The sequence below is a fragment of the Colobus angolensis genome, unplaced genomic scaffold (genome assembly GCF_000951035.1).
Source record: "Colobus angolensis palliatus isolate OR3802 unplaced genomic scaffold, Cang.pa_1.0 Scaffold456, whole genome shotgun sequence".
NCBI classification, from domain to species: domain Eukaryota; kingdom Metazoa; phylum Chordata; class Mammalia; order Primates; family Cercopithecidae; genus Colobus; species Colobus angolensis.
In genome coordinates, this window is record NW_012117999.1 from 448,622 (window position 1) to 474,169 (window position 25,548).

The 25,548-nt window shown below is 34.5% G+C and overlaps 1 protein-coding gene across 1 annotated transcript in view; it reads left to right on the forward strand.

Moving 5' to 3' along the window:
* Positions 1 to 16,779: 16,779 nt before the first annotated feature.
* Positions 16,780 to 25,548, forward strand: part of CSRNP3 (cysteine-serine-rich nuclear protein 3) — a 214,296-nt gene continuing 205,527 nt past the window's right edge. Inside the window, exon 1 of the mRNA XM_011958025.1 lies at positions 16,780 to 16,873. The gene's annotated coding sequence lies outside the window, so the exon portion shown is untranslated. The remainder of the gene's footprint in view (positions 16,874 to 25,548) is intronic.

A 25,548-nucleotide genomic window follows, 5' to 3' on the forward strand; every position in this document is an offset into this window, starting at 1 on the left:
CAAACCATTACCACATGCTAACAATATTTCTATAGTGGAATTGATACCAAGGGCAGTAGGGGCAGAGGGAAAGGAGACTCTGAAGCTCAGTGTTTCTGAAAGAAATAGGAAAGGCTTCAGCGTCCTATCTGAATTTCTACAGCTAAGTGGAATTTTGCCAAATTTTTTCAGTGTAAAGGGCTAGAAGAAAGAAAATGTATGAACACATGGGAGTGAAAGAGCATCACGTAATTACAAAGTAATAATGAGTTTAGAATTTCAGAAAACAAAGTTGTGGCAGGTGATAAGGCAGAGCAGGTATGCTGTTTTTGAGACATCCAGAGGGAAGTGCCTAGTTTGCCAATTTTTGAAAAGAAATCTGATTTCACAGAGGTAGATCCGACGACCCATCATAACCAACAGAGGAACTAGTCTGGGTGAAATCATGAGACTATTTCTTAAGAATGGAAAGTTATTTGACTTTCATGTGAGAAATTACACAAAAATATTGTGATTGATATTGTTTAAGGGGAATGCACGTTGTTGAGACCACTCAAACTCTATTTTTATGGAAATTAGTAGTCAGGAAAAACACACAAAAAAGGAGATAATCAATATGTATGCACAGAGATTTGGCTCCAGATAAACACCCATATGATAACATCAGGTCTACTCAGCACATTAGTGAAATTTGGCAAGATTAATGATTTTCTTAGCAATCTCCCCAGGAAATGAAGTTTGGCTGATGCAATGCCATCTTAGGAAAGGCCAAATCTGCATATTATTAACATTTGTGTTGGTGGGTTCCCAAAAATGGGTGTAGTTTGACCCAAAATGAGTGTTAGAATAAAAACCCCACTTGCTATAAGGGTGTGAAACCATCTGAGGGAAGCCAAAAATTAGACATTTCTTCAAGCACAAATGGCTGGTGTCAAAACTAGTTGCAACAGTGCTATGTTCAGCAGCTGCGCCTGCCCGGTAACTAGGGAGCTATCTGGCTATGAATGTTTGTTTCACACATCAGAATTTAAAGGAGAGGGTAGAACACACTGGGCAACACCTCATGAAAATAAGGTGGGGTTTTCTTCCTCTCTCCATAACTTGAGTCTGAAGCCTTAAAACGCGAGCAAACCATGATATAATCATGTTTTCATCTTTGGAAAAATACGTATTTTTCTATCCTACCAATGACATTTTAGAAAGGAACATGACTATTTCATCATTGGCCATTCGTACTTCATAGCTATCTTAGGTTTCCCTTTTAAACCATCTTTCCTAGAGACCAAGATTGGCCCAAGGCCAATTTGTTTACTCTATGCCAAAAAGTTAGTATTTCTCATTTCTCGAGCCCAATTATCTAGAAAGCTTATAAAATGTCTACCTTGGAAAGCCCAAGAAATAAAGATTTTAAAAATAAAGTTTCTCAGAGGAATTCTCAGAATGTTCAATCCAAGATTCTTTTCTGATTGGAGAAGGGTGCACAGATAGGAATCATAAAAAAGAAAAGTGAGGAGTATTGTCTGCTTCGCAACCCTAGGTGTACTTATTTTGTCAGTTCCCTCTTGGTGTGAACCTGGTGTATTAAAAGGAAGAGATCTAGAAGTGAGGATCTCCTACAGCCTCCTTACACAACATGGCCACAGTTATTTGGGTAACTTTAAGGAAAGGTCTAGAAGTTAGGGGCAGACCAAGGTCTCCTTTTGTAGCTGCTTGAGCCAGATGAGTATGTCAAAAGCGAAGAGGACCAACAGGTGAGTCTGGGATCCATATAAGGTGGAAGTTCAGGAGACTGGTAACCACTGAACACTTAGCCTATTTATATGCTCAGCTATAGACGAGACATAGAATTGCTAACCTTCCTTTATGATTCCTATTGTCATCCCTCATTATTGAGTGTTGTCTATCTGTAGGTATTTTCAAGTGACCTGGGCTTAAGTTAGACTTTGTGGAAATGTTGAATAATATTTATTTATCCTTTAACAGTTTGGAAATATCGCATATAGATAAATTTGCCATCCAGGTTCAAAGAAAAACCCAAGGCTTTTGCAAGGCAGATAAAGACAACTTTGCTTTTGGGGCAAAAGTCAGCTAAAACTAAATCACACAGAAACCCTAACAAAGTATGAGAGGAAAAATTTACCTTGGCAAAATTTTTATTTTCACAGGTATAAATGCTAATCTATGCAATTGTGTACTTGGGCCTGTAGATAAATGCCCCACAACTCTGGAGGTCTGCAAGCGGAAACATAAGAGAGACCTCTTGAACATCTCTTTCTGGGGCCTGAACTGTGTTGCCGAAGAGGGAAAAAAAAATCTTACAGGAAAATTATAGCATTCACATTTGATAAAATAGGGAAGAAGACAAAAAAAAAAGTAACTGCCATATCACATCCATATTGCATGTGAAATATTTTAAAATACTTAATTCTTTTCAACATGCTAAAAGGGATATTATCTAAAAGAATTTAATACACATACATTGTATTTTATGTATATGAACTGCCTATGAAAATAGTGTATCTTCTTATCAGCAGTTTCAGAAACTAAACTTAAATCATATGTTGAAAAGCTGTAAATAAAATTAAAACGTTTCAGAACCTTTAGTAATTGTAGGAATTACTACCAGATCTAATTCCTAAATTTATCAATGCATTTCTTATAATAGATTTTCATACATTCAGCAGTATTTTCTCTTGTAAAAGACAGATTTGAGTTCAAACCTTGACTTTTTCTCATTAAAAATGGAGGTACTAGTAAAAAAATGAAGATATTTTACAGTTTAAGTAAAATTCTACAAATACTGTAGGTAGATAGGTAGCTAACTTCCTAGTAGAAACTTGGTACGCAATACAAGGAACTTGCTGCTAGTACTAAATTTAGCATATAGTATGAAGGATTACGGCATTGAGAAATGAATACAATTTCATTACTGTCCTCAGCATAAAATATAGGGTAACAGGCTTAAAAATCTCATCTTCTTGATGGGAAAAGGAGAATATAATTTAACATATTAACAGCAATATTTATTATTATTATCTTATCTTTTACATCTGTTTCATTTATAAAATAATTTCTCATATTGTCTTAAGATCAAACTATTCTTCATATTGTCTCTTAAGATCATTTGCCTCTTGAACCAAACTCTCAGTTCCAGACACAATCGAGTGTCTTGCAGTGGATGATGTGCCTCCTGAGAATAACCAGGAAGAAACAGTTTTGTTTTTTTTTTTAAATTAAAAAATTTTTTTTAGGTCTGAGGAAATTGAAGAGCTGTCAAGACAGCCAGGACTTGTGGAACCAGATCCTGGAGAAAAGAGGAGACTGAATTGAACTGCAATTGAGTTGAGCCCAACTTTCTATGCACCATTTCTCCCCTTGGGACATCTGTTGACTCTCAGCATAGGACAAGGATCTGGAAAGCCTGGCAGGAAACAGTCCTTAATCCACAAACCAAGGTTGCCAGAAAGAGATTTTAAAACCACTGTGACTAAAATGTACCTTAAAATAGATGAAAAGATAAAGAATTTCAACAGAAAATTGCAACCTATAAAAGAAAAGCAAATAAAAATTCTAGAATTAAAAAAAATACTAAGTTTGAAAACTCAATAAATGAGTTTAGTAACAGACTGGATATAGCTAAACAGAGAATTAATAGGGTGGAAGAAAAGTTAGAAGAAAATATCCAAACTAAAGTAAAGGGAAAAAATGATGGAAGATATACATAAGCAGACAGTCAATACATATGACATAGTGAAATAGTCTAACATATGTGAAACTGAAGTATCAAAAGTGGAAGATAGAAAATGAGAAGAGAGAGAATATTCAAAGACTAAGAACTTTCCAAAGCTGATGAAAGAAACCAAAGATTTGAGGAGCACTACAATCCCAGAAAAGATAAATAGCACAAATTAATAAATAAAAAATAAATCACAGTAAAACCGCTTAAAATGAAAAATAAGAATACTGAAAGAAAGAATACTGAATCTATCATTAGATGACCTGCACCTATAGAAATATCAAAGAAATTTCCTTAGGCAACCGGAAAATGATTTCATGCAATAACATAAAAATGAAAAAAGAACAATAAAAATTATAAATATGTATATACACTAAATTGATATATATACTGTTTAAAATAATAATAAATTCCTATGAGGTTCAAATGTATGCAGAATTAAAATTAAAATCCATGAGAACAGTAGAACAAAAAGCTTGGGAAGAAGATAAAAGTACTTATTTATATTAAACTTTAATAAATGTTAGCTGTAGAATAATCACTATTTAAGTAGTAAAAGAATGTGTAAAGGAGAAAATGAAACAGTAAAAATGCTTGGGCCAGGCACAGTGGCTCATACCTGTAATTCCAGCAATTTGGGAGGCCAAGGTGGGAGGATCACTTGAGCCCAGGAGTTCAAGATCAGCCTGGACAACGTGACAAAACCTCATCTCCACAAAAAATACAAAAATTACCTAGATGTGGTGGTGCATGCTAGTAGCTTCAGTTACTCAGGATGCTGAAGTGGGAGGCTCATTTGAGCCCGGGGGGCAGAGGCTTCAGTGGGTTGGGATTGCAATACTGCACCCCAGGCTGGGTGACAGAAAACATTTTTTTAATGTTTTATTTTTTTTTCCTGCCTCGGGGAAAAAAAAAAAAGCAAAACAACAAATACAAAAAACAAAGGAAACAAAAGACAACTTCCATCCCAGTCTAATTTAAATCCTAGCATATATTTTTATCTTTTTCAGGAAAACATCCACAGTATACTCTGTTGTCAAGTTTGTGATGAAACAAATACTCTCAAAGATGGTTGCTGGTGGTCATATGAAAGCACAGAACCTCATAAATAAGGAATTGGTAAATTCCGACAAAATTGAACATGCATATACTCTTTAGCCTATTGTATCTCATTCTTTCAACAGTGGCAAAGAAAGGGAAAAATAAGATTTATTCTCTTTCCCCTATGAATTATTAACTCAGAATAAACAAAAATGAAGAAAGTTTCTCAATTTGCTATTAAATGTACAAGGAATAATAAGATTTGGTTATCATTAATTTTCAGCTTCAAATACAATTATAGATATGTTATGATTATGAATACCTAACATCATAAAGAGAAAATCAACCCAACCTTGTACTAACACTACATACACAATCTAGGAATAAAGTCTGAAGGTAACCAAACATATGGATTTAAGTACCAGAGGAACATGTTAAATAACACATTGGGAAAGCAATCAGCAAAATTGAGACCATGAAAAACTCTAAGGAGTAAAGGCTATGACTTCATCAACAAATAAATTACAGCAGGAGAGAAAGAGAGAGAGAAAGGGAGGTGGGTCAGGGCAACCTGTAGATTAAAAGAGACCATTTGCAGTGTGCAATGTATGAATGGACTTTCTTTAGATGCTGATTTCAACAAAAATCTAGAAAAAACTCATGAGACATTTGAAGAAATGTGAACACTGACTGTATTTTTTTTATATGGAATAAAGGTATTTTTAGAACTTTCCTTGTCTTTTAGATAATTAAAAAAATTTTTTTAGATTCAGGGGTTACATTTTTAGGCTTGTTATAAGAGTGTATTGCATAATTCTGGAGTTTGGCTTCTATTTGAACCCATTATCTGAATAGTGAAAATAGTGCCCTACCCGATAGGTATTTTTTCAACCCCTTGTCCCTGTCCCTTTCTCCCCACTTTTAGAGTTCCCTGTATTTATTGATTCCATCTTAGTGCCCATATGTACCTATTGTTTAGTTCCCACTTATAAGTGAGAACATGTGGTAGTTGATTTTCTGTTTCCACATTAATTCACTTTAATTCGCTTAGGGTAATGGCCTCCAGCTGCATCCATGTTGCTGCAAAGGACATGATTTCATTCATATTTATGGCTGCATAGTATTCCATGATGTGTATCTACTGCATTTTCTTTATCCAATTCATGGTTGATGGACATGTAGGTTAATTCCATGACTTTGCCATTGTGAATAGTGCTGCAATAAACACATGAGTATAGCTGTCTTTTTGATAGGACAATTTATTTTCCTTTGGGTATATAGCCTGTAGTGGGATTGCTGAGTCAAATTGCAGTTCAATTCCAATTCTTTGAGAAATCTATATACTATTTTCTCCAGGTATTGAACTAATTTACATTCCCACCAACAATGTATAAGCATTCCCTTTTGTCTGCATCCTCACGAACATCTATTAATTTTTTACTTTTTAATAATAGCCATTCTGACTGGTGTGAGATAGTATCTCATTGTGGTTTTATTGTGTATTTCTCTGATGATTAGTGATGAGCATTTTTTCATGTTGGCCCCTTGTATATCTTCTTTTAAGAAGTGTCTGTTCATGTCCTTTGCCCACTTTTTAATGAGGTTGTTTTTTTCTTATTGATTTGTTCTTTATAGATTCTAGATATTAGTCTTTTGTCAGATGTAGTTTGCAAATATTTTCTCCCATTATGTAGGTTGTTTGTTTAATATGTTGATTTTTTTTTTTTTTTTTTGCTATGCAGAAGCTCTTTATTTTAATTAAGTCTCAATTGTCAATTTTTGTTTTTGTTGCATTTGCTTCTAAGGGCTTAGTCATAAATTCTTTGCCAAAATTCTTGTCAAAATTCTGGGCATTTTCCAATGTTCAGAAGAGATTTACTTCTAGAATTTTTTTAATAGTCTGAGGCCTTAATTTAAGTCTTTAATCCATCTTGTTAATTTTTGTATATGGTGAGAGGTAGAGGTCCAGTTTCGTCCTTCTTATGGCTAGCCAGCTTTCCCAGCACAATTTATTCAGTAGGGTGTCCTTTCTCCATTGTTTCTTTTTGTCAACTTTGTTGAAGATCAGTTGATTGCAGATGTGCAGCTTTATTTCTGTGTTCTCTATTCTGTTCCATTGATCTGTGTGTCTTTTTTTGTACTAGTACCATGCTGATTTGATTACTTCAGCCTTGTAGTATAGTTTAAAGTCAGGCAATGTAATACCTCTGGTTTTGTTCTTTTTGCTTAGGATTGCTTTGGCTATTTGGGCTCTTTTCATGGCTCCATGTGAATTTTAGAATACTTTTTTGTCACTCTGTGAAAGATGACATTGGTAATTTGATACAAATTCTATTGAATCTGTAGATTGCTTTGGACAGAATAACCATTTTAATGACATTGATTCTTCTAATCTATGAATATGGAGTGCTTTTCCAGTTGTTTGTGTTATCTATGATTTCTTTCATCAGTTGTTTTTTGTGGTTCTTTTAGATAATGAATATTTATGGGTAAAATAATATGAAGCCCATAGTGTGCTTTAATATAATGGGGTAAAAGTGGATAGAGTCTGAAGGAAACACTAACAATCATGGGTTGATTATTACTGAAACTTGGTGAAGGACACATGTACATTATTGTATCTATTCTTCCTAAATTTGTATTTGTTTAAAATTATCATTAATAAACAGTTAAAATGTAATGTCCTCTACCTTATAAAAATACATATTTCTGAGACAGAAACGTCATGATTTTTATTTTACGGGTGTGAGGTAAGAACCAGGAATTTGATTTTAGCTGGGGTCCCAAATGTTTCTCATGTACATATAAAAAATATATGCTTTTATGACTCTCCAGCACTTAAATTATAACATATGATTATGTTATAAAATAATAATTGGCATACTGATTTCTCATAATATTAAGGTTTATTTTTATCTTCACAATTGGACAATTGACATTATGTTCCTATTTTCTCTATTATTTCACTAGTACCATTTCTTTATCATCATAGATGTTCAAGTATTTATTTCTCTTGAAGAGAGTGTATGTTTCTTAGTCCAGAAGAGTTTTCCCTAAAATCCACAAAACAAAGGTGAGATGCTAATTTTTCCTAAAATACAAAAGACAAAAGCTAATGATATATACCTCTCATAGATCAACTGCTGTTTTGCTTCAAACACTTAAAGAAAATGTCACAAAACACACCATATTTATTTATTCATTTGTAAGCTTAAGAGTTTATTATTATTATTATTATTATTATTATTATTATTGATAGAGTCTTGCCCTTTTGCCTGTTGCTCAGGCTGAAGTGTCTGCGCCACCATGCCTAAGTTTTTTTTTTTTTTTTTTTAGTAGAAACAAGGTCTCTCTATCTTGCCCAGCCTGGTCTCGAATTCCTGGCCCCAAGGGATCCTTCTGCCTCTTCTTCCCCAAATTCTGGGATTATGGGTGTGAACCACTACAGCTGGCCAAGAGTTTATCCCTAATCCTCTGCTTTAAATAAATTTACAACTGCAAACTGGACTTTACTAGAAAATAATAAATAAATGAATAATGGTAATGATAAATACCTCAGAGCATCTGCTTTGGCAAGATCAGAACTTAAAATCTTGTTATATTTTGTTCCCTCAAATGAAGATAGGAAGAAAAACTAGTAGGATGAAAAGGTTTCAAAATATGCATGTAAAAGTAGTAAGAGAAGGACAGAAAAATCAATCCAGGCATTTCATTATTCACCATGAATTGCTTTTTTTCATTTTTTAATTTTTCTGAGACAGAGTCTCACTCAGTCATCCAGACTGGAGTGCAGTGGCGCAATCTTGGCTCACTGCAAACTCTGCCTCCTGGGTTCAATCGAGTCTTCTGCCCCAGCCTCCCAAGTAGCTGGGAGTATAGGCGTGTGCCACCACACCAGGTGAATTTTTTTATTTTTAGTAGAGTTTGGGTTTCTCTGTGTTGGCCAGGCTGGCCTCGAACTCATGACCTCAAGTGATCCACCCACCTTGGCCTTCCAAAGTGCTGGGATTACATGTGTGAGCCACTGCACCTGGCCTATGGATTGCTTAAAAAAGTCAATTTGGGGTCTGCTGTGTACCAGAGCTACACCATAAACCATCTGCTGCTTTCCCTCACTTTAGGAAAGAGAAAAGCTAAAAACCGTTCTTCAGAATTTAATGAAACATAGAAAGAGCTATAAACTAATCAAGAGCACTTTTAAAAATTATATGAGGATTCTTAGTTTTTAAGGCCATTTTGGTGATTGTGAAGGAGAAAATTCACCTGAGTAATTTTTAGTTGTCAAGTCCATCAGCACACCTGCTGCCTTTTTGAATATTTGATTTTATAGACATCTTTGGCCAAACCTCACACTGCATAACCATGGAAAGATGTTCGTTGTTCTTTTTGCTGTTTTGCAAATGAAACTCTTCTGTTTGCAATGTGCAGCTGGATACACCATTTATTTTCTTCTTGTATGGATAATATAAAACAAATAAGTTTAAATATTTCATTTACACAATAGCATTCTTAATTATGTTGTCACTTGTTTTATTTCCAAAAATTTTTATTTAAATATGGTTTTTATAAATTCTTAGAAGTAATGTATTTGACCTCATTTTTGTCTTTAATATAAATAAATTTAAATGGCTACAATTTCTTGCTATTATCATCCCAAATTTGTTATATAATTATCAATTTATTGAAAAGGAAAGAGTGCCTACCCATAATACTGTCTGGGAAAAATAACTCCATGGGGTTATGGCTCAGATCGATTTGGAGATAATGAAATGACGAAGCAGCTTTCATTTCTATCATTCACTCTGGGATAACTACAGAAGAACAGGATGTGTAGTCCTGTAGTACCCATCATAAAGATTTACACAAATTGTTCCTTTCTTCCAGAGTGCTGTTACTTTCCTCAGTGTTACATACTGTCATTAAATTCTCCACCCTCACTATTACAGCTTCCATTACCACCCACATGGCACTACGGCTTTATCCATGGGTGGCAGATGTTATCACCATATGTCATCCGATCAATTTTCCATTCAAGGGTAATGTAATGTTTGGGGGAAAGCCAACTCACACTTTAGTAAAGGCTGTCTCTGTAGTCTTCACTAGCCGTAAATGTAAGCATCCTTTCAACTTACTGGCTCTGATACCTAACCAAAAATCAGCAGGGATCTTAGAGGCTCATTGCATGTTTCCATGTTAGTTGGGCTCTCTCTCACTATCACCTGCCAAATTGTTTCCTATTAAGGAGTTTGGCATTATTTTGTTTTCCTCTACTTTTATTTATCTCAGAATATTCTGGACAGAGCATCATTAGATAGATGAATACCAAAGGAAAGTATCAGTCTTAGGTCTGGTGTATGAGGCTGTTACTGCTTGTTTATTTCTAAGATCTATAGCTCATCTCCTTGCCCCAGGAGCTGGCATTACTCAGAGAGTTTGAAATTCTTATTCAATGTAATTCTAAGGGGCAGCCAAAGTAAAGACAATATCAATTTATCCATACAGTTCTGATTTACTCACGTGCTCTCTCTTTCTCTTTCTGTCTCAATCCTCCTTGCTTTCTTCTTTTTTCTCCATTTTCTCCCAACTCCATTCTTAGTCTTGTTGTGGATTTGTATCTTTCCAATAGGTGTTATTGAACATCTATTATTTGCTAGTCTGTACCTTATGCTCTGCATATTTAAGTATTAAATAAAGTGTAATTCATGTATGATTTCCAAATCTTGAAGATAAACCTTCAATTATTTTGAAAGCAGTCTAGTCTAATCACTGCATTTAAATGTTGGGCAATTAAAATGTGGAATGTTAGGGAGATGAGGAAGTAGAAACAATTATGTATTTTTATTGTTTATGAGATTGCCTACGTTTCAAGTACTCAAGCTGCCTGCAGTTTGGTGAAGAAACTTCTGTTTACATCAGTAAAATGTAAATTTGCATTTAAATTTTTAAAACTTGGGTTATGTCCTTTTTCCATGTTTGTCTTACCAGTTTCAGATCTAAATCTCATGGTCAAACTCATTCAAAACCCCTTATTTCCAATGATCACTTGATTTCTCTCTCTTTAGAGGTTTTCTGGTCATTATGTATCTTTCTTGATGTGTGATAACCAATAATTACTATGGCATTTCAGGTATAGAAAATCTACATTTTTATATAAAATCAGCCTATCCTTATAAAATTTGCATTAATACCTTTCCAGAAGACAAGTTGGCTGAGGGGATTTTTTTGGACAATTTGAAATAATGTATTTAGGAACCAGTCTAAAGTCAACCTTTTTCTGAGTTACAATTGGTATTCAAACATCATCACAATTTAAAGTGTAACTTATTATAACTTTATATCTAATGAAAATCATCTACTATTTTATTGTTCAGTCATGCTAACTTCTAAAACTATCCATAGTTTATTCTTGTTTACTTACAAATGTAGTAAGATCAGAAAACTTAGATATTCTACTGTTCGCTGGAAGGACACCGGTGCCTGCAATGCCAGCTACTCTAGAGGCTGAGGTGGAAGGATTGATGATTCCCCGGGGTTCAAGTCCAGCCTAGGCAACAGGATGAGACCTTGTCTCTTAACAAAATTGTAAAAGAGAAGAACAGTTTGTTAACATTGTTTAATTTTTGTAAAATTAACAGCCTTATTTGGAGTAGTTTTTAGATTCCAGTTGTTGTTATAGTCCACGATCCTCCTCCTTGTTAAGCATTTTGTTGGCATGCATCTCCAGGGCAGGAAGTATAACTGCTGCTTAATTTGGTTCTCTACACATTGACCAATTCAGCACGCTACTTCCGTAGCATGTATGTATATATTATACTTTATATATAATATATATTTTATGCATGTTATTATTTAAAATAGAATTTTCATTCATTAGAATGGTAGCTCCATAAAGTCAGAGACTTGGTCTTGTATACTGCAGTAACTTAGTACTGAGAACAGTGTCTTCACATAAAAATGCTCAATAAACATCTTTGAATTCATACTTTGGAAGTGCATTGTTATTTTTATAGGCAACTAGTGAATAAATTCTTACTAATTTGCATCAGCACTTAAGTTATTTTATGAAATATCTTTGAGCATCTCTTACTGTCTGATTATCATGGTCTTTGCACATGGACATAGGCCATACTGGTGGTTTATTAGTCTCTCAGCACCTCTGGGAATTTACAACAGCATGCAAAATATTTTGGCCAGTTGTACCGAATTTTATCCTTGAGTTCCTACAAACATTTGGATGGTTGCCAACAAGATTTGTTGATCTACTTACTTCTCTGTATTGATTAGGTCAAGAGTAGTCTTAGTGCTCTTTATCATGTTTGGATTTGATACTTCTGAATCTCAATTTCAAAAACCAATTTAGGAATCAGTTAATGACTTCCTCAAAGAAGACTGGAATAAAAAATGATTTTTCTCTATTTTGTTTATATCCCTTGATATGTTATGAGACTGGAGATATTAAATAGTTCCACTGGTCCTTCAGCTTAATTTTTTAACATATTTGAAGGTCTTAACGTTTATTACTTTGGTCTCTTGCAAGAGTCTTCTTGATTCTGAGTTACATAATTTTTGATGCATCTGTACTATTACTCCTTAAGATCTTTTCAATTCCACTCACTTGGCAAATTTCTGACTTTCAAAAATACAGGTTTTATTAAGATAGTCTCTTTGGACAGTTAGAGACTATTTAATATTTTAATCTGGATATCCAAAAAGTTAGGTATGAAAAATTTTTATTTAATCATTTGGTCTGTGCCAAGCCTCATCTATTTTCTTAGTGGTCATTATATTATCCCAAAACCTTACCTCTACAGTTCAATGGAAGAAACTTCACTTTATTAATACATAAGATATTGAAATCCCTTCCTATTACAACCTGCTCTAATTTTGGAGTTTCTTAAAAGTTGGCCATTATTTTACTCTTTAGGCTTATTTCTATTTTCAGCTTTTTAAGAATATTTTATTATTTAATTTAGGGTATTTTAACCTTTAGAAATTTTGTAATATTTCTCTTGTTATGAAAGATTTTTAAAGTCACTCAGACACACTCAGACAGTCTATTTCCTTTGCTTCAGGCAAGCAAGGCAACATGCAGCTGAGCTCCCGTGGCCATCGAAGGCCCGACTGTCACCGCTCCTTAGGAAAGCATCTCCCTCTGCCAATATCAGCCTGTGATATTCCCATCATGTCACGCCTGTCAGATGAATGGTGTAAGGGAGAGACCTGCAGCAGCAAGCAAAGCTCACTTTCTGCCTCTGCTCCTATCCTGTTTATCTGAATTGAAAAGATGGTCTGGTAATGAGTGTGTTTGCTAGAAGACCCTTGTTCTGGGTATATATAAAGCAGTGTACCAGTCTCCATTTCTTTATCTTCCATCCATTTTTCCAACCACCACAGTCATCCTCCCTTACCCCAAACACTTCACTGAAACTGTTCACTGTCAATTCATCAAGAACCAAATTGCAAATTTCATGGGTGACAACAATGCTTCTAAAATTTGAGTGTTCTTGCGGATCTTGTTACAATGAGGATTGTGATTCAGTTTACTGGGGTGGGGCCTGAGATTCTGCATTAAGAACCAGCTCCCATGGGATGTCTAACCTGGAATCAGTGGACTGCACTTTGAATAGCAAGGCATTAGCCCTCACCATAGCCTTTGATAGTTCACCTTCCTGAAATTCTCTACTCCTTTGGGTTTTGCTACACCATTCTCTCCTGGCTCTCCTCCTCGCTAACTGTTCCTCCTAAGCATCTTTTCTTCATTCTACTTTCTGCTTGTTCTTTAAAGGTAAGTAAATTCCCTGAGTTTCATTCTCAACTTACTTCTCCTCTTCCTAGAGTGATGATTCTCAAGTTTTAGTGCACAAAGGAAGTCAGCTGAAAAATGTTATCAAAATGGAGCTGCCTAAGCTTCATTCCAAAGATTCTGGTTCAGTAGGTATGGGGTAGAGTCTCTTAGTCTGCATTTTTAATCCTGCTAAAGATGTTTTCCTTTTCTGAAAAATAAATATATATAAATATGGCATACATAACCTCATATTGTCTTCATTACACACAATGTATGCCATAACCTCATATTGTCTTAAACACAGTATTTATATACATTTAATTAGTAAAAAGTTTGCTATAGTGAAGCAAACTAACATATCCATCATTTCATATAGCTATACTTTCTTGTTGTTTTTGTAGAAAGAGTAGCTGACATCTACTTATTTTGCATGAAACCCACAATACAATTTTATTACCTGTAGTTCTCATATTGTACATTAGATCTCTAGACTTGTTCATCATATATACTTATTTATGTATGTGTGTGTGTGTGTGTGTGTGTGTGTGTGTGTGTATATATGCTTCTTTGTATCCCCTGACCCACATCTCCCCATACCCCCAGTCCCTGCCTCTGGTAATGACTGTTTTGTTCTCTATCTCTATATATTTGATTTTTTTAAAATAAGGATTCTGCATATAAGTGAGACCAGGCAATATTTTTGTGTCTGGATTATATTGCATAGCATAATGTCCTCCAGGCTTATCCACATAGTGGCAAAAAGCAAGATCTATTTTTTAGGACTGAATAATATTCCATTGTATATTTATACCACATTTTTATCCCATTGTCCATCAATGAATGCTTAAGTTGTTTCGATATGTTGGCTATTGTGAATGATGCTGCAATGAACACGGTAATACAGACATCTTTACAAAGTTGTGATTCCACTTCCTTCTGAGTATATGCCCAGAAGAGAGATTGCTAGATCATATGGTAGTTCTATTTTTAATTTTTTTACAATCATCCATACTGTTTTTCATAATGCTGTAGCAGTTGACATTCCCACCAACAGTGTACAAGAGTACTCTTTTCTCTACACTCTCTCCAACATTTATCTGCAGACATTTTGATAACAGCCATCCTAAAAAATATGAGGTGGTATTTCTTAGTAATTTTGATTTACATTGCCCTGAGGATTGGTGATGCTGAGCACATTTTCATAAACCTGTTGTCCATTTTTACATCTTCTTTGGAGAAATGTCTATTCTGGCCTTTTGTTCATTTTGTATTGGGTTTATTTTTCCACTGTTAAATTGTGTAAGTTCTTTATAAAATTTTTATATTAAACCCTTAGGGGGCTCATTTATTTTCATTACTTTAACCAAACTCTAGATGCTGGGGGTTCCAAACTGAACCTGCACCCCAGCCTTATTTATGAGTTTACCTGGACTATTTAATATTTTAATCTGGATATCCAAAAAGTTCAAAATGTCCAAACTAATTTTGTTATTTTGCTCCCAAATCTCTCTCTCTCTCTCTCTCTCTTTTTTTTTTTGCTATCTGAGATAATAGCACCATGATCTAAACAGAAGAATTCTGGTTAGAATTTGTGCCCAGTAAACACTTGCCTACAAGTCTCTGTCTACAATCATATTTGACATAGAAATCACCTGGGAGAGCTTGCTAAAAATGCTGAGTCAGAAACTCCTCAAATGCTTATTCATCAAATCTGGAGGAGGCCCGTGAACCTGCATTTTTTATAAGTCTTCCCCCAGTGATTCTGATGAAGAAGGCCCCGAACAACCACTTCTAAAAATGCTGCCTGTCCTAGGGATTCCTCCAGTTATTCCTAGCAATAGGAACACAAAGGCTTTGAAAGCATTTTTCGCAATAGAGGACTTGGGGGTCGGAATAAGAGATAGTTTAATCTTCCGCATAATCTTTAGCAGAGCCTCCCAAATCTACTCCAAATAACAGTGCAAACTAAGTAAAATCAGTGCATTTCTATCTAAAGTTAGTGTCAGGTTAAGTCACCAGCATTCCCCTCCTAACAATGTTGACACCCTTAAGCCCTTCCTGTACAGTTATTCCTGGACTAATGATTTGCCATCATGCCAGTAACTCTTAAAGAATACTTGCTTGCCCTCCCCTCTTATTTTATTCCCGTTGGCCTTATTCCCATGAGGACACATTACTGATTTAAGAAATTGAAGAGCAAGGCTTATAAATATCTCAGGCAGACAGTACATTACCTCTATAGTGGTGATATCTACTGTTTATGTCTTCCTAAGGAAATTTTTCAGACCACCTCCACTAGAGGAAGCTCAGTTGAGATAATTTTTATCATAAAGATCCCTGGCTTGTATTGCAGTATTTTAAAAATTAACCTGTTTGAAACTGCAGATGAATTTGCTTTATTCCTTTAAAAAATCCTAATTTGGTGTTTTCTTCAATTGTCCTTTAATGCATGCTATGCCTCTAGGTTCAGAAGTGAAATTATTTTTGTTCAAGCTTATTAGAATAAAATTGGAGTTCAACTGGTCACTTTGAGGCACGGCAAGTAAGTGACTGGTCTCTTTTTAATCTTTAACGAGTTCTATTATTCACAAATTGATGGCATTTAAAGAATCTGAAGTAATACAAACCACATAACTTTGAAATATTTAAATATTCTAATGCTCAGAATGAAATATTTTTCATACTGAATAGGCCTCGAAACTGGGTTTGAAAGAAAACATTGTCAAACAGAGGTCGTAGTGGAAATAATACAAAACATAAAAGTAAAGGGTGTTGATTCATTTTAATTTTATCTCTTTGCAAACTGAATATGCATAATGTCATCTTGATGTCCAGTCTCCCTCCTTTATCTGCATATCAAAATGTATAATGAGGAGGTACATTTTTTTCACTGAGAAAAATCAGTGGGAACTGAAAAACAGGCAATTTACCTAGGTTTTATCATGAGCATTTTGCTTTGATTTCAGGTAGGTGAGGCATTGATTAACGCTATTTTTCTAAATCCAAAGCAAGACTTTTTACTTCAGCTGAGGTCATCTGCAGACATTTTCCATAGTTAGGAGCTATTTTTTGAAACATCTTGCATCTCTGCTTTTCTCTCCATATTTCTTTTCTCCACTCCCTTCCTCTCTCCCAGCTGCAGGGATTCGTCCTCTAAAAGAGTGGAGGTGGGAGGGAACAAGGAATGGAAGCAAAGCAGGGAGCATGAGCTAGAGAATGCCAGGATCTGGCTTTTGTTATTGGTTGGCTGCCGCCTGATGGATAGACGAGGGAGGAGTGTACTCTCTTCAGTGTGTTCTGACGGAGCCGAAGTACAGAAACCATATTTACAGGTAAGAGCAAAAAATAAAAAAAAAAAAAGAAAAGAAAATTCTTTTCTTCTTTAAAAGAGAATGCTTCTCAATTTTTGCTGAAACAATTTTATAATAGGAAAATTATTCTGAGGACATTTTCCGAAAGTGTGCCCTTTTATTACTTGAGGAAGCTTTGCAATGAGCTTGCTGTTCTTTCTCTCTGCAAAACCCTTAGCTGATTAAAAACAAAACAAAACAATCACCAGAGGCATGTCTTATCCTAAATAACTTTCTATGCAAGTGTCATTGAAGCAAAATTAATAGATAAAATGAATCATCATGTGTCTCTTTAAAAATGTTTAATTCAAGCTTATGTTACTAGGAATCGCAGGAAGGATGAGAAAACCTCGGTAAATTCCACAGGTCCTGAGAAAATGGAGCCTTCTGTGAATATACAATATAAAATTTCATGTGGTGACTTTTAATATTGACAATACAGTAAAAGGCTTAGGAAAACTATTTTTGCAGGTTATAGACTCTTTTAGCACTAATTTAGAATGAATGATTTGTGTGCATTTAAGCCCTTTTATTTAACTTACTCCTCTTGATAAATCTCATGTTGTTCAATAGTTGCATTATTTTATTCGGTAAACTTTAAGCTTACGTGATAATTAAACAATGATTTGTCTCTTTGTTAACTTACATGGAGCCATTTTTATTTTAAAGCACAGAAACCTAATTTTGAAGGATTAAACATTGCTGTAAAAAATAGCATCTTAATGGGCATGTTTCATCGGTAGTTTAATTTATCAATCAAACACAACTAGATAAGAATTCCATCAGAGCATTTATATTGTTGATAATATCTCTAGGCAATATTTTTTTAACAACTTTACTAGTTGCTTATATCTCCTAACATGGTCCTTTACATTCCCTTAGGGAAAATAGGGACAAGTTCTAAGTATGTAGAATAAATAACATACTTGTAGTAAAAACATACAAAAAAATTGAACTCCCAGTCACTTAATTCTATAGTTACTTTAATTCATAAATATAGGTCATTTAACTGTGGTAGAATCTCATTAAAATTGAGCTTTCAAAAATTATTACTGACTTGAGTACACTGGCAATCAATTAATACCTGTTGATTATAATAATAAAATAAAAGTCTTTCAATAAGGTAAATAATTTGTTCATACATATTTTAATACCTTTTTGAATGACTCAAAACTAATAGGAATGACTATATAATTTCTAAGTATTTTTTACTATTGTTTTTCTTGTTTATTGTTTTTCAGATTTTTTTATTTATTGCACTTTTTTTGTTTGAGACAGATTTTGTCTTTGAATAAACAGACACAAATATAATAGTTCTTGTAAAATTAGAATAAGAGTGAGAAAATTGCTGAATATTAGGTATGAATTATCTAAATGAGTGGAAAATTACCTTAAATTTCCTAAATGTACTAAATATAGTTAATAACATGCTTATATGGGTAAGTGTCATAATGAACCAAGTTAAGTATTCTGGTATGGTTTATTTTGAACTCTTTCTGGATTTCAAAAATTATTACATAATACTGAAATTTTGGCATGTTTCTAATTATTGATGGATCTTTCTGATTTTTTTAAGCAAAACAATGGTTGAAATTAACCCACCCCTCACCCCAAGATTGAAATGCAAGGTGATATATAAAACCAGATATTCATCTCCTAAAATGTTTTAGAGGAAATAAATCAATGCAGCTATATTTTTTAGAAATTATGAATTCTGAGTAAAGCTACCTCCAGGAATGAAGGGGAATTGATGAAAATTAGAGAGCAGAGTTCCACATGGTTTTAAATTATTCTGTTTCCTTGGAAACCAGCTGCTGCAGATGCATTTTGCTTTCTTTGGCTAAAAATATCACCCTTTTAATAATCACTAAGGGAGAGGACTGAATAAAACTAGAGTATATTGTTGCTGCTTTTTATAATTTCCTTAATGGTTCACATATTTTGGATGAAAAGTAGATAAACCCTTTCTCAATCAGCATTTCCTATCAGCCACTGGCAGACGTCTGCAAGTCTTAGAAAAATGAGACAACTGGGGTAGCTTTTACTGCAGAATCCACAGGAAGAGATAGAGAGAGAGAGAAAGAGAGAGAATGTGTGCTGGAGTGGAGACAAGAGAGAAAAAAAAAAGCATGAAAGAAAACAGTTAAGAGGTTACTGTCCAAGTGAAGGATGAAACAAGGCAAATGAAAACCATGTAAGGCTTTCAGTGAGAAATGGGAAGGCATCACCATTTTTTTTCCTTTGGTACAAACATTTTTAAGATTTAAATGTAGGTTTTTAATGGAGCTCACTATATATAACCTTCTGTCCTTTTCACAACACTCTTTCCCTTTTCTCTTTATGTTTGCAGTGGTTTGCAATATACTGAATAATACAATAAAAAAGAAGTATTTTTTAATGTATTAATCACTTTAATCATAAAAAGAAAAGCTTGATATATGTCCGGGCTGTGGATAGTGAGGAGCTTTTGATACACATTTTGACATTAGAATAAGAATTTTTTAAACTTAATGCCCAAACCATGTTTTTTTAATGCAGTTATTTCCTTACCTTTGTAATCTATTTAATATATATATAAAAATTACACATTCCAACAATCTAAAAGCTATTTGTGTTAATGTTAAGGTAATTAATTTAAAATTTAATATAAATTACTGTAAATGCACATATATCCTTTTTGCTTTATTTGAAACATTTTTGCTTCCTTTGAAAATAAACATTACTTTTATGTAGTTTTTCTCTATAAAAAAATCACAATTATCATATTCTATCCTAGGAAATTCCTTAATTTAAGACATTTTTATTATAAAATTACGTGCTTCAAAGGCAGTGCTGTCATCCCATACACCATTTTTTCAAATCTCTTAGCTATTTGTTAAGAGGAAAAATCATCATAAAACTGTTACAGCTTTCCTATTGTTTTTATTGTAATTCAGATGAGATTCCTAACCCTATTTTCTCTTTACAACTCATTTAAATATTTGTGGCATATCATACTTTATTTTCATAATATTCACCTTAGTCCCATATTAGATTTCGTGTTAGCAGTGTAGCAAATAAAGCACCACAAGCTTAAACTATGTCTTAAAATATTTAATATATAGCCAACATATTATTTAAAGTTAAATTAATTTGTCATGTCAGTATGTTGTTTTTCAAAAAAAGATAGGATGGTGGGAAGTATTTCGTTTTTACCAATTAACATGAACAAAGCACTTCAGTGACAGCACTTTCAGCATAAACACTGATGACATTAAAGAGCACGCTAACAACAAATCAGATAGACTAGTAAATGGATTATGTGACCTGTGCAGATAACCCCTATTTAAGGCACAACCAAAATTATCAATGCATGTCAAGATCCTGAAGAGAATGCATTTCGTAGGCTTACTCTCAGCTACAGATAATTTAAAAATACAGCTTGTTAGTCATTTCTACTTAATGCTTCATACTTCTTTCTTTGCTAAAAGTAGCTTGCCAGAATTGTGGGTGGGTTTTCATGGCCTCTTAAAGTCTCACAAAATATACTAAAGAAAACAAAATGCTTAATTACTTCCCCGATAATATAAGTAGACAACTTTACATCTGCAATGGAAATATGCTAGTTTGGCAAATAACCTCTTATTGCTGGAAATGGAGGGGTGGGATTTACAAGAAATGGAACTAACATGACAGTAAGAAAGCTTGGGTCAGATTTCATAATGTTCAAATTGTGCTATATACATAAGGTAATCCAGTCAAATTAAAAAATTACATTAACATTTGTACTGTACTACATCGCAACGTAAAGGTATTATTAATCAAATGTTATTTTTGACTAATATATTTAATGCTCGATAGTTTAATACAGGACTTATATAGATACTAAAAGGGGGTTGGTTCAAAACAGCATTATTGCTTTTTAATTACGATTTTGTATGAAGAAGCAAGGAATGGATTTATCAAGCTAATTGTCACATTTGGATATTTCACATATCTCAATGAATCCGTTGGACAGATCATTTGATTTCTCTGTCAATGGCTTAGATTTCAGTTATTATAATGGTCTAAATTGTTTGAGCTGAAAACTGTTGAATGTGCATGCTCTGAGATAACACTCAGTATAACTTTTAAGGTATTTAATTCAAGATTATGACGATCTAGATAAATATCAGTGCTATTTCTAAGAATCACATATAGCAAGGAAATCACTTTGATATGAGATCAACTTCATGATCAACTTCGTGATCTCATGTCATGGCCTAAAAAGTAGATAAGCATGCATGTGACTTATTTCCAATAAGCTCTTATACTTTACTTAGATCAAGAGCTTAATATATTATTTTCCAGTACCACAAAGGATGGTGCACACAACACATTTCTCCATATCTCCTGACTTGTGCATATTCATAAAAATGACATTATTTTAAACAAAAATCGCCAACACCATCAAATGTAGTTTTCAAATTTTTATATGTGTAGATATTATTTTACTTTATTTCATTTTGTTTTCTTTTCTTTTATATTTTAGAGATGCAGCTTTGCTATGTTGCCAGGCTTGAGTGCAGCAGGCTATTCACAGGCAAGATTATAGTGTACTGCAGCCTCAAACTCCTGGGCTCCAATGATTATTCTGCTGCAGCCTCACAAGTGGCTGGGGGATTGCAGGCTTATGCCACTGTGCCTGGCAAAAATAATTTTTATGCAAATGTTTATGTCTTTAAACAATATTTACTATAAATCCCTTGGTGAATACTCATTTAATTCATGTATTACCTTTTCATAGGTTAGTCTTCCATTGCCCTAGAAACATGGGATTGCCATGTAGAGAGAACTTCTTGGATTCTTCATTTTACCTATGACAAAATTAAGGCACAGAGAGGACAATGATCATTTTCAGTGAGAAACTGAGCATTTGCTTATGCAAAATTACAACAGTCAGGCACTATGTGTTTGTATTAAATATTGGATGTAGTGCATTAAACACTGTATTGAAAGAAAAGCAGAGCTTAGAAGGGCTTTGCATGGAGGTGAAAAAGCATGGTGTGGTCAGATGGATTCTGACGCATAACAACACAAGGATTTTAGAGTTGCACAGAATTCTCCACTTCAGACCTGTCCCTGGTATCCAGTGAGCCTAATGGCTTTGACCTACTATCACAGTCTCCTTGACTTTTTTAGTTTGCTGTCATGGTCAAAATTCATTTCAGCTTTGTTTTCTAGCAAGTGTGGATACAGTTAGTTGCTGTCATGTTGTGGATGTATCACAATATATTTAATAATGAAACAAATAGTTTCCTAATCAGGAGCCCTGAATGTATTTACAAAGATTTTCATTTGCTTTTCTCTCCTCAGGTTAGGCTAGCCATAAAAAATCAATATTTGTCATCAATCATTACCCAGGTAATACTGGTTGTGATGGTGTCAGCATTTTAAAGCAGAAAGATTCTGGAAAAGGTTTCAAAAGTGATTTTAAAAAGACATCTTTGTTCTGTCTAATCAAAATTCCCTTCTCCTTGCTCATGAAACTCATACTTAAAATTGTAAATGGTTTACCCCCTGTACATCCAACTCAATAAGGGCCCCAAGGGGCTGCTCTCATGCTGCCCGCTAAAGTTACCTAGAGCTGAGTGTTAAATGGAAAACTGAGCTTGGGGATGCCATTACAATCTTCTATTTTCAGAGATCTTCCCTCAACATACAGGTAGGGCCAAGGAGAGAAGCCGTCCTGTGCTCCCTGCCAGAGCTTCTTGGTGTGTGGTCATTACAGCCACTTTGTGATCTCTCAGTACCCTTTTACTCACTATCTAAATTATAGTTATTGATGGCAAGGAGTTTCCTTCATCTCTGCATCAATGCCTAATACAATGCCTGATACACAGTATGTGCCCCCAAATTGTTTTGCCGACTGAATAGTTAAGCAAATTGTCTTCTCAGATAGTCATCTAGCCTCCTCTTACATCCTCTCAATGGCAGACACTCCTTACATTCTAAGATAGTCTCTTCCTTCCATGTTCTTCTCCGTTAACGTTATTCAGTGTGACAATGTCCATGTCACCTAAATGTCATTAAGCCATGCAAGGTTTTGTCTTGCAGACTTTTTATTGTCCAAACACTATCTGTGCTCTCCTACATTAACAGGGGATTTTATCTGCATGTAGTTCCCATTTCATGCTTCCCTGCTCTGTTTCATTATAATACTGCTCGGTTTCTGATACACACACACAGATTACCATATACTAAATCAATGGGTTAATTGTAAATTAATGTAATTAACTGTAATTGTTATATTAATATATAATACAAGTGTTAATGTTTGTGTAAGAAAATATAGTAGTATATATTTAACCAATCTCTGAGTGCTCTCATACATCCACTGTTAGTCAATGAATCCCCATTCTCTTGAGTTAAATTTGTTCAACAACATTTGATTAAAGTTAAAATTGTTCAGCAATATTTTTATGCTGCTCTGGGTTCAGTTTCTGCCATTTGTGTTCTGTACTGGTGAACAATTCTAAGCCATAATGCCTGATAAGTGACAATGCTGAATAAACTACAAAGAAAACAAGTGTGCATGCTTGCATGCTGTGTGTCACTGGGGTTTACTATGCCTGAAGGTAAAGGTAAGCAGATAATATGGGACTGGTAGAAGTCCTTTGATATAAATATCACCACAACTAGGTAAAAATGACCAAAAGAATAACGAATGAAATATCCTGATGAATTTAATCTGAAGGAAAAGGAATACTTACCAATGTACCATAAATGTGTTCATTTACATGGAGCTATACCGTGGTGTACATATAACCCTTAAATGTGTGATTCAGCCATGCAGGCAGCATGCCTATTTCTAGAAATGCATCCTTTGAGCTAGTGGGGTACTGTGACTTTGGCTTATCTCTCTGGTTCTTTAGGTAGTGCAGAATAATCATTGATGGGCTTCCTAATTGATTGATTTTATAATCAAACAGACATACCCTCTTATTGCCTGTGTAAATTTGGACCAGTTACTTAAACTACCTGAGCCTTAGTTTTCTTACCTGTAAAATTTGGTTATCTACCTGTGTAGTATTGTGAAGATTGGCAGGTGTACATAGAGGACTTTTCAGTGCAGAATTTGTAGTATAGTAAGCCATTGTGTGCAATCTTTAGTTGTTGTTGCTAGTCATGCTTTTCTGTTTATAAGTCAAGAATGGAAGGAGCAAAATTATCCTTAGTATTTGTAATGCCTTCCTAAGTATTATTGCTTGCTAGTGGGTGAAAAAAAATCTCTCTTGATTGGCTAGATTTTCTATTTTTTCCATATTAACTACAATTAAATTGCTGGGCATCAACTGGTAAAGTTAGTATTGTATGAGAAAGTGTAATTGTGAAAACAAATCCTAGACTTATTAAAGAAGAGCAAAGGTAGGACCTTCAAAATATTAATATCAAGCATTTTCAAGATTGGGGCATAGTTCTTAGAAATGTAATTGAAGATTTCATAAAAATGTTCTATGGTTAAATAAATTTAGGGAAATCTGGATGATATTTAAATAATATCCGTTCCTGTTAAGTCTTTTCTATGCTAACACACACTAAGACTTTTAATGAAGGGTATGTAATATTAAGAACTTGTAGACCAGGTGCAGTGGTTCACGACTGTAATCCCAGCACTTTGGGAGGCCAAGGCAGGCAGATCACATGAGGGTCAGAAGTTCGAGACCAGCCTGACCAACATGGTGAAATCTTGTCTCTACTAAAAATACAAATATTTATATACATTAGCCAGGTGTGGTGGCAGGCACCTGTAATCCCAGTTACTCAGGAGGCTGAGAAAGGAGAATTGCTTGAACCCGGGAGGCGGAGGTTACAATCGGCCAAGATCATGCCACTGTACTCCAGCCTGGGCAACAGAGCCAGACTTCGTCTAAAAAAAAAAAAAAAAAGAAAAATTAGACCTGTAGGCCAAGCATGGTGGCTCACACCTGTAATCTCAGCACTTTGGGAGGCAAAGGCAGGTGGATCACTGAGGCCAAGAATTTGACACCAGCCTGGCCAATGTGGTGAAACCCGGTGGCTGCAAAAGATACAAAATTTAGTCAGGCGTGGTGGTGAGTGCCTTTAGTCCCAGCAACCTGGGAGGCCAAGGCAGGAGAATTGCTTGAACTTGCGAGGTGGAGGTTGCAGTGAGCCTAGGTCACCTCTTGGCACTCCAGCCTGGGTGACAGAGTGAGATCCTGTAAAAAAAAAAAAAAAAAAGAAAGAAAGAAAGAAAAGAAAGAAAAAGAAAAATGAGGAAAGAAAGAAAAGTTTTTTTTTTAAAAAAAGGACACTGTTAGACCTACTTCATCATAGACCCCTTCCCAACACAAAAGTCTCCTACTAAAGTCTTGCAGATTTTATTTTGTATATGCTTGCTTCACTAAGCATTTTTAAGACAGATGTGTATCTACTGCGTTATTAAAGAGCCTCTAACTCAAAGGCTGAAACGTGGTCTACATTTTATAACTTCCAAACTATAAACATAGCTCTGATGTTCCTAATACAAAAACACTTCCAAAATTATTCAATTGCATATGTGTTCATTCTTTATAGGAGTAATTTTTTTTTTTAATTTTTGCTTTTTTTCTCTCCCCCATGTTGTGCTCTTAAACTTCAAAAAAGCAGCACGTGTACATATGTTTCAAAATATTTGC